Raw genomic sequence first — 8815 nt, forward strand, 5'->3', positions numbered from 1 at the left:
GCATGTATAGACCACACGTTCACCTGTGGGTGGACACCCGGGCTGAGTCCACCTTTCGGTGACTATGAATCACGCTGCTATGAACGTGGGCGAGTCCCTGCTAGACTAGGTGATAGAGCGATAATGGAAGAGAGCCTTTCGATGAAGCAAGGTCGCCTCTGAAATCAGAAAGCGGGTTCGCTATAAAATACAGATCGTGGCTGTTCTGATTGCAGCTAACATGTACCGGCAATGTCTGTTTTAAAAAGTTATGAAAATTATTATTTTACGCGCTGGCCGAGGTACAGGATTACTCAGGAAGAAGATCTTATGCAACAAGAAAGAAAGTTGCCTTTCGTCTGTGCAGACCAATTTTCCAAGCGCCGTCTCCGCCTCCGCCTGACGGCCTCACGGCCGGCCCTCCCCCAGCGCGGCGCTCCCTCTCCAGCCTCGCTGCCAAGTTTTCACTCTACCGTCTAATTTTTTCCCTCATTCACGTGCTCCTGCCAAATGCGTTCACCCCTTTTCTTTTGCACATTGCACTTTTAGTGGGAAAGAATCGCTCAGTTGTCTGACACGGACATGCCCCTCTTGTCACTGCTGTCTTCAGGCTGCAAATGCCCAGGGGGCAGGGAGGTCCTGGCTTCACTGACCTGGAGTTAGGGACCTGCCTGTGTCTCCTAGGGCTTGAGAGGATGTATGAATGTGACGGAGGAACCAGGCTGAGTGGTGGTCTTCAGCAGGCCGTGCCCTCCCCTAGGCTGGTTGCTTCTGTCTTATTGGAAGGCGAGCATCCCATCAGCATGATGAGTTAGCCTGTCTTGTTATGGTGCAATTAGGAAACAGATTTCTGGTTTTTTATCACACACACACACACACACACGCACACAATACATAGTGTTTTCAGTAGTCCTGGCTCCTGACACCCATGGCAGTTCTCAGAGGTTAGTCACTTTTAGTGCTAACCATGACTTTCTCAAAGGCAAGGACACGTGTCACACGTTTTTGTGCTGTGCACGCAGTAGGTCTTTGCGAAACACCTGTTAATGGGGTTGAGCAGTGCTGCCCCAAATTCGTGTCCACCTGGATTCTACAAGTAGAGACTTGCTTGAAAAGAGTTTTTTCATATGTAATTAATTAAGACGAGGCTTTACTGAATTAGGGGGAACCCTGAACCCAATGTCCAGAGTTTTTATGAGAAGAGGAGACACACAGAGATACACACAAGGAAGAGGCCATGGGAAGACAGAGTCTGAGGCTGGAGTGGCCACTGGCCGGGGAACACCTGGGGCCCCCAGGCCCTGGAAGCAGGGGACCCTTCCCTAGAGCCTCTGAGGCATCACGCCCTGCTGATGCCTTGATTTCTGACTTCCAGCCTCCAGAAGTGTGAGCTAACACATTTCTGTTGTTTATAACTCACCTGGTTTGTGGTAATCTGTTAGGACAGCCCTAGACCCCCAATGTGCGTGTAAAATAAACAACTTCGAAAAAACAAAACATCCTCAAGTGTGGCTGAGTGAGAGAGAAAACCCCGGCTTGTGTGTTGATGCCTAAAGGTTTTCGACCTGGCCTTTCTTTCACAGTTAGAGGTAAGACCTGAAAGCAGACGGACCCAGGAGAGGTAATGCGTTGGTTTGACTCTGACTTAATGAGAACAACGCTTCGGAGCCAATCACCATTTCGAGAACCTTACTTGGGGCACTGATGGTGCCAAATGTCTAAATGCAAACAGAAAACCCTGTTGCACAACTGAATGTTTCTCTGCGCGTGGTGTTATTTTGCTATGCACAGAAGAAAAACTGAACCGTCCTGTCCGTGTGTGCGGATTTCGTGTGATACATACACGACGCACGGAATCGCGCAGGCCGCTTTGCCCACCCACCTCTCTGTTTCCTCGGCCTTCGGACAGATCCCAATCACCTAAACCACGCAGAGCTCTTGATATTTGCTGGAACATTAGATGGTCTCAATTTCCCTTTGCTTCTCCAAGGGTTCTAAAGCCGTTTATGTTCTGAAACAGGATAGGTGTTTCTTTTTTTTTCTTTCTCACATGAAAAACAGTCTGGGAAAATAGCTTCAAACTGCCAATGAAAGGTAAACAAATACAGACTTCCCTTCTCCAATAAGAAAATGAAAGGTAACTAAAGAGTTAGTCCATCAAAAAAGGAAAAGTGAAACTGTTATCTCCTAACCATCCTTAAGTGCATAAGAACAAATTACACTGGTTTAGAAATTGGTAAAAGTGTGAAAATTGTGGACCGGTAAATACAACCCATGTGTTGTTTGGGAAGAAATTTACTGTGAGTTATTGGTAGTGGGTATCATTTTTGGTGAGCACACATGTTTTTATTATGTCTTATACTCTTTATTTTAAATAGGAAGCAAGCTGCAACAAGTGTGTACTTTTAATTTAGCTCAGCATCTGGATTCTAAATAATCAGGGCAAGACATGGAGTGGAGGCCTCACCATTAGAAAGCTTTTTCTCGATTAATTAATAAATACAGTCCTTAAATAGTTTGGATATTTTTAAATATACTGAGAAATAAATCATGGTATTCTCACTAGAAAGAGAGATAACGTAAACCCAGAAGGCTCATCACCCACTCACAGGTGGGTCTTGGCAACCTGTCACCTGACAAAAGATAACAAATCCCAATTAGCATGACTAGCTGCAAAGCTCCAAAATCAGCTTGAATGAGAATCTTACGAAAGTATGAGAATTCACACAGATTATTACAGCGGAATAGATGCAAAAGACTAAAATGAAAAATAAATCATTTTTCCTCAAGTCATTGCAATGATAAAGGTACATGTGTAAGCAGAATACCCCCAATAAGTGAACTTGGCAACGAATCCTCCTTGTCTCTCACTCCGGACCTTTCTACTGAGGGCACAGTGTGGCCGAGAGCCACAGGTCCTCGGCGCTCACCTTGCGTCAGCAGGTGGGGCAGGCCGGCCCTGCGTGGGCACCTCCTTTAGATCTGTCAGTGTTCTCGAAACTTCCTTCCATACAGTGGGCCACAGCACGACTTCAGTGCTTCCTGCTTTTCCTTACGCATGAAGCGCCAGCTTCTCTTTCTTGTACAAGATGTCAACCTTTCTCTGAAGTCCAAAGGATGCAGGGCTTTGTGAAGTCTGGACTTAAAAATGCCGAATGGTCATTAAAACACTCTTTGGATTCTTTTCACATCTTGGCTATTGACAATAATGGTGCGATGACATGGGAGCACAAATCTGTCTTCAAGACCCTGATTTCAATTCTTTAGGATAAATACCCAGGAGGGGGATTGCTGGAAGGAAGGAAGGAAGGAAGGAAGGAAGGAAGGAAGGAAGGAAGGAAGGAAGGAAGGAAGGCAGGCAAAGAAAGAAAGGAAGGAAGGAAGAAAGAAAGAATTTTTTGGAAATTCTGTCATAGTCATAATTTTTTCTTCCAAAAATAAAGGCAAAAATTCATGGATTCAACTGTGATTCAGGGTTTCAGTAAAAACCAAGGTGAGGCTGTCATGACTGTGCTCGGAGGACACCGCTCCTGTTTGTCAGCTTAGCACGTGACGCAGGCTGAATAGAAGTAAATAGAAACTGGACAACAGGACCCAGAAGAGAAAAATGAGCCTCACTGTTTGTGCTGAGAATCAGATGAAATAGAGAATGGAAATGTACTTTGTGACGATTAAACATTTCAAGTTTTAGAAATAGTACTTTTTAATGAGGGTTTCTGTGTATTCTCTAGATTGAATGACTGCGAGAAATCTAAAGGGAAGTTGCTACAATTTTGTTTCAGGGTAAATCTAAGCTTTAATTCAAGAGTACGTGATAACATAAAACCATTGGAGGCTGCTTAAGACTGTGGCATGCTCGTTTCCATCTCCCTTAACTGCTACTCACACGTCTCTGCCCAGGTTGCACCTCCAGATTCTCGAACGACAATGCCAGCCCGGAAACCACTGGGTCAAGATGTAGGTGCTGATCCAGGTGTAGCTTTTGTCCTGACGATAGAAGCTGTTCTGTCTCTACAGATGCAGGGACAGAGTCCCAACCTGACCCCAAAACGGTGACACAGGAGGAATGGGAAGCTTCTGTGGCTTGTTCGTGGCTACTTCCCGACCCTATCTCTAATGAGCTAGTGCCAACTCCCACTGCTAAAAGCCTCTCCCGTTAGGTGTCCAGTGGGCTGGGGTGAGGGACAGCCAGACACGGCCCCTGACCGAGGACAGGCGCAGAGGGCCTGCCGTGCCCCCAGCCCTGTTCTCTGAGGCTCTCCGAGCTCAGAGCGCCACTCCGTGAGCCTTGCGACCTCGCCACCTTGCCTGGGGCCTGGACTGGGTGGGTGCCCGACCTAGAGGCAGTCATCGGCACATGGGCCGGTGGCTCTGGAGAATCCGGGGCACACTCTCTGCCCAGCTGGGGACCTGACTCCTAATGGTGACTTGCTGAAGTAGTCACGCTCTCTTTTGAGAAATTCCAGCCTAAGACAGAGAACATGAACCTCTCGGCATCCAAGTGAGTGGAAGCCGAATAGCAGAGAGCAGGGAGCAAAGGCATGAGGGGCGTGGCCCCCTGGGGTGACTCCTGGGTGGTGGGAGTGGATGCCGACCAGCCAGGGGCCTGTGTGACACCCGGTCCTCTGCAGGACTCTCTTCATCTGGGCATCTGTGTGCTTCTCTCTCTTGGGGCTCCAGGCCTAACCCAGGGGGCTCAGAGATATATTCGGCATGGTCCTCGCCTAGAGTGATGTGGGTCGGACAGAGGGCTGATGATCAGAGGAAGCGTGGGCTCCGTGAGGAAGCTGCCCTCCCTTTCCCAGCTCACATTCGATCTTATTCCTGAAGTACCTTCCGGGGTGAGTAAGCAGAAAACACGAAGAGATTTGTTAACTACAGAACTGCTGCCCTGCTCAGAGGAGCCATTGCTGTAGAGAGAGGGATTCTGGGCAGAGACCTACCCCGCTACCCCGGGAAGCAGGGAGGACACCGTGGCCCACGGAAGCTCCACAGGGGGACACACACCCCAGGGGCTACGGCAGGTGAAATGCAAAGCATGAGTCTGGGGTGACCTAGGGCCCGCAGCCCCGACATCTGTGTTCTCGCTCCCACTCGGGGTCAGACCTCATACTCTCCTGGGACTGGGGACAGGAGGCCACAGCAGGACTACAAGGAAAACTAGAAAGTTTGCGCTCAGCCTTTGAGCTTTCAAGGGCTCCCCGGCCCCCATCATAAACCACGGGTGCCGTATATGACAGCCACACTGATGGCGAAGGCCCCGCTGGTCAGAGGAACTGGAAGCATCTGGGGCTGGAGGAGGAGGCTGGCCGACGCCATGGGATGAAAGCAGGGCAAGGAGACTCCTGGGGACCGTGAGGTGGACTCGAGTTCGCCAGCCACTTGAGACTAAGGAATCACAGGGCACGGCAGGTCACCTGCAATTCCCTCCTGACTGATTGCTCTGCTTTCTTCCTTACGGGTCCTACGCAGCAGGCATTCTCCCTACCACATCCCACATCTGCTTTCTGGAGAATGAGTGTGTTCTCCAAAGCAGCCTCTGTGCCCAGGAAAAGTCTCAATTTTCCAGAGGGACAGGCGAGCTCGTGGTGTGTGTGTGTGTGTGTGTGTGTGTGTGTGTGTGTGTGTGTGTGTGTGTTGAGTTAAGCTTAGTTAAACAGAAGTGACTCAGATTCTGGAGACCAAGCTCTGTGACTTGTGCTGGGAACTGAAAATCGTGGTATTTGGAAGCATGATCTAATGTTTTATGAGTGGACCTGTAATCAGTAGTAACTTTCATAGTGCTTCTATTCCCTAAATTCTCAGAATAAGTCACATCACTTCTTCTGAAGCAACCAACCTCTCTCTGGTCAGCCACGCTCATTCCTCTTTCCTTGTTTTCTCTCATGGTGTCCCTGTTCCTCGAAAATCCAGCAGAGAAGAAGAGAAACGAAACCTATTTACTTAGCTCCTTAGGCTAAAATTAGAATTGTCCCTACTCAAAGAATCCTTTACCCCGAGAAGAAATGGATTGAAGGGCCACCTGCTGGAAATGCTGAGCAGTGCACACTTAGGTTTAAGCATTAGCCCATTGACTTAGTAGCGGTGTCAGGCAGTGTGGTCATCTGACTGAGATACCCGGGGGTACGAGAAGACTTGAAGGAGGGCTCAGACAATTTTAAGGGCACCAATTCCCGGCTGCTCAAATTCCCTGTGTACTCTCTCCAGAGCGAATAGGCCTGAGGACAGGAGGGCAGTGGAGCTACCTGCTGTCCTCCTTCAGGCCTTCCTGCTCTCCTCGCCAGCACACTCAGTGCTCCAGACTGAATGTCTGTGTCCCCAGAATTCACAGGTCGAGAACTGACCCCCGAGGGGATGGTATTTGGAGAGGTGGCCTTTGAGAGGTGATTGGGTCCTGAAGGTGGCCTCGGAGAGCTCTCCCACCCCCTCTACCGCCTGGGACACAGTGAGAAGACAGCTGACTATCTTTGGACCGAAAAGCAGGCTCTCGCCAGACATGGACTCTGAGGGCACCTTGATCACGGACTTCCAGCTCCAGAACTGAGAAAAATAAAATTCTGTTGTTTATAAGCCAGTTACTAACTCTTTAAAAGCCTCAAATGCTCCAAACAGTATATTATTGGAGAATGCCTCCTTAATCAAGGACATGTCAGTTACATATTTTGCATTATTTCAAGGGGTAGCAGGTAGGAAGTTCTACCTCGTGACAACATTATAATTCCAAGTAAATGAGTTCTATATCGAGAGTGAATTTTGTAGCTTCTTACCTTTTATTCAGATTTTTAGGAGAAACATTATCATTACCTTTTGTCAAATGAATACAGGTATTGTAAATGCATATTCACTTTTTACGTGAACCCGTCTCCTCCTTACTCTTGTGTTTCAACAGCTTCGTTGCTAATTTATCTATTACCACCAAAAACCTATAAAATTTTCATAAACTTAATGGGTAATATGTTATGAATTCTACTCAAAATCACTTTTTTTGCTGTATTTTTCAGTGAACCCTGTCTCATTCCAGCAATAATTTCAATAATTTCAAAATACCTGAACTAATTTTTTTAAAAACACAATAGATATGATTAAAGGATATGTTTTCAATGAATTACTTTTAATATCTAAAAGTCTTTACCAAAATATATAATATATTTAGGTGTTTTTTATCAATCATGTACTAATAATAATTGTAATGATAATTTAATCCACAAGAAAACTTTAAAACTTAGAACTTTCTAGCTATAAGAAAGTAAATATTAATTTAAACTTACATGTATGTGTAGTCTATTGTGGAGAAGTATGGTAGGCTCATCAATAAAAAAACTATCAAATGTATAAAAATGTTACAATATGACAAAATTCTGCAAGAGATATAAATGGAAATAGAATTTTAAAGGGAAAACAAACCATATAAAATTTAAATGAGGACGTAATTTTATTTTAAAATATTTACAGGATGTGGGAAATTACATCCGTTGCAACTGTTAAACTTTTATTTTTTAAAAAAGTAAAAAATGTGGGAGGGGTACAAGTTTTCCCAAATTCTTTTGGGAATATGCTAATGGAAATAGCTGTTAAGCCCCCAGATTGTAAGGATTAAAAAGATAAGTAGTAAATGCTCAATAAATACGTGGTGAGTCCTGTGGACCCTGAGAAAGAAGACACCTACCAAGAAGGGCTCCTGGTGGCTAACTGGGCCCAAATTTTAAAAAAACAAAGTCTAGCAGCCATTTCTAAACAGGGGCCTCTCACTCAAGCCACGCTTCACGGAGAAACCTACAGGAACCGCCTGCCTGACTGTGCTGCCGCCATCAGAGCCAGCCCTTATAAATGAGTCATTGGAATCCTATTATAACCAAGAGGTTGAGACGTCCCCCTCTGATAGGAGCTGTGCAGCTCTACCCCCATTAGCATCTTCTTCAATGTATCAGAGTAGCGCCATTCTCACCAATCAGGACAGCGCTTTTTTGGACCAATCAGACAGTGAGAATTTGGAGTCCTCATTTGCATAAGGATGGACCAGTCAGGGACCAGGAATGGGGACATCTGGTTATATGTCAGCTCCCCTCTTAATGGATGGCTAGAGAGGAGAGTCCCTTTCCCTTTCCATGGAAGACTGAAGATTGCCTTAGTTTCCCAGTCTGGAAGGCTCACAGTGGAGAAGAGCAGGGCTGTCTAGCCAGAGAGAGTGCTGGCCACGGTACGTGGCCCTAGGGTCACCTCACAGCTGCTCCATAATTGAGCTGAATCACAACTGAGTCGTTTTTACTAAATAAAGTTTCCTTCACTGCACCGCAATTTGTAGATTCCTGTTGGCATTGACTTGCGCCAATGACCATCGGTTAACCAGCTGCCTCTTCAGTAATTCCTAGGATTACTGAATTTAAGTTCTCGAATAATTCTTCTATCAGTGATGGTGCTGATGAAGGCTTTGGGAATGAAGTGTCAAAGCTCTGTGAAATGGAAACGTGTGTGACGGGCAAACTGTGCACTACTCGGGAGCCCAGGAAAACAGGGACTCTCAATGGGGGGTCACGGGACCCACCCCCGAAACCAGAGGGCTCCGCGCTTTGACTATCGGGGCCTCATTAATGACCACCAATCACCCCAACGTTGAGGCACTAGGCAGATGGCACCAGGTGAGGTCATCACCCCAGGGCGAAGGCTCAGAGGACCGTGCCTCCCCAGGTTCTCAGCGTGGCGTCTCTCCCCGCGGGGCGGGGCGGGGCGACGCGACGCCAGCTCCCCGGAAGAGGGCGGGCACTGGTGGGCGGGGCGGAGGGGCGGGGCGACGGGGGTAGGGTGGTGAGAGGGGCGGGGCGACGCACGCCCTCCGACG

Source organism: Pteropus vampyrus, unplaced genomic scaffold (assembly GCF_000151845.1).
Source record: "Pteropus vampyrus isolate Shadow unplaced genomic scaffold, Pvam_2.0 Scaffold132, whole genome shotgun sequence".
NCBI lineage: Eukaryota > Metazoa > Chordata > Mammalia > Chiroptera > Pteropodidae > Pteropus > Pteropus vampyrus.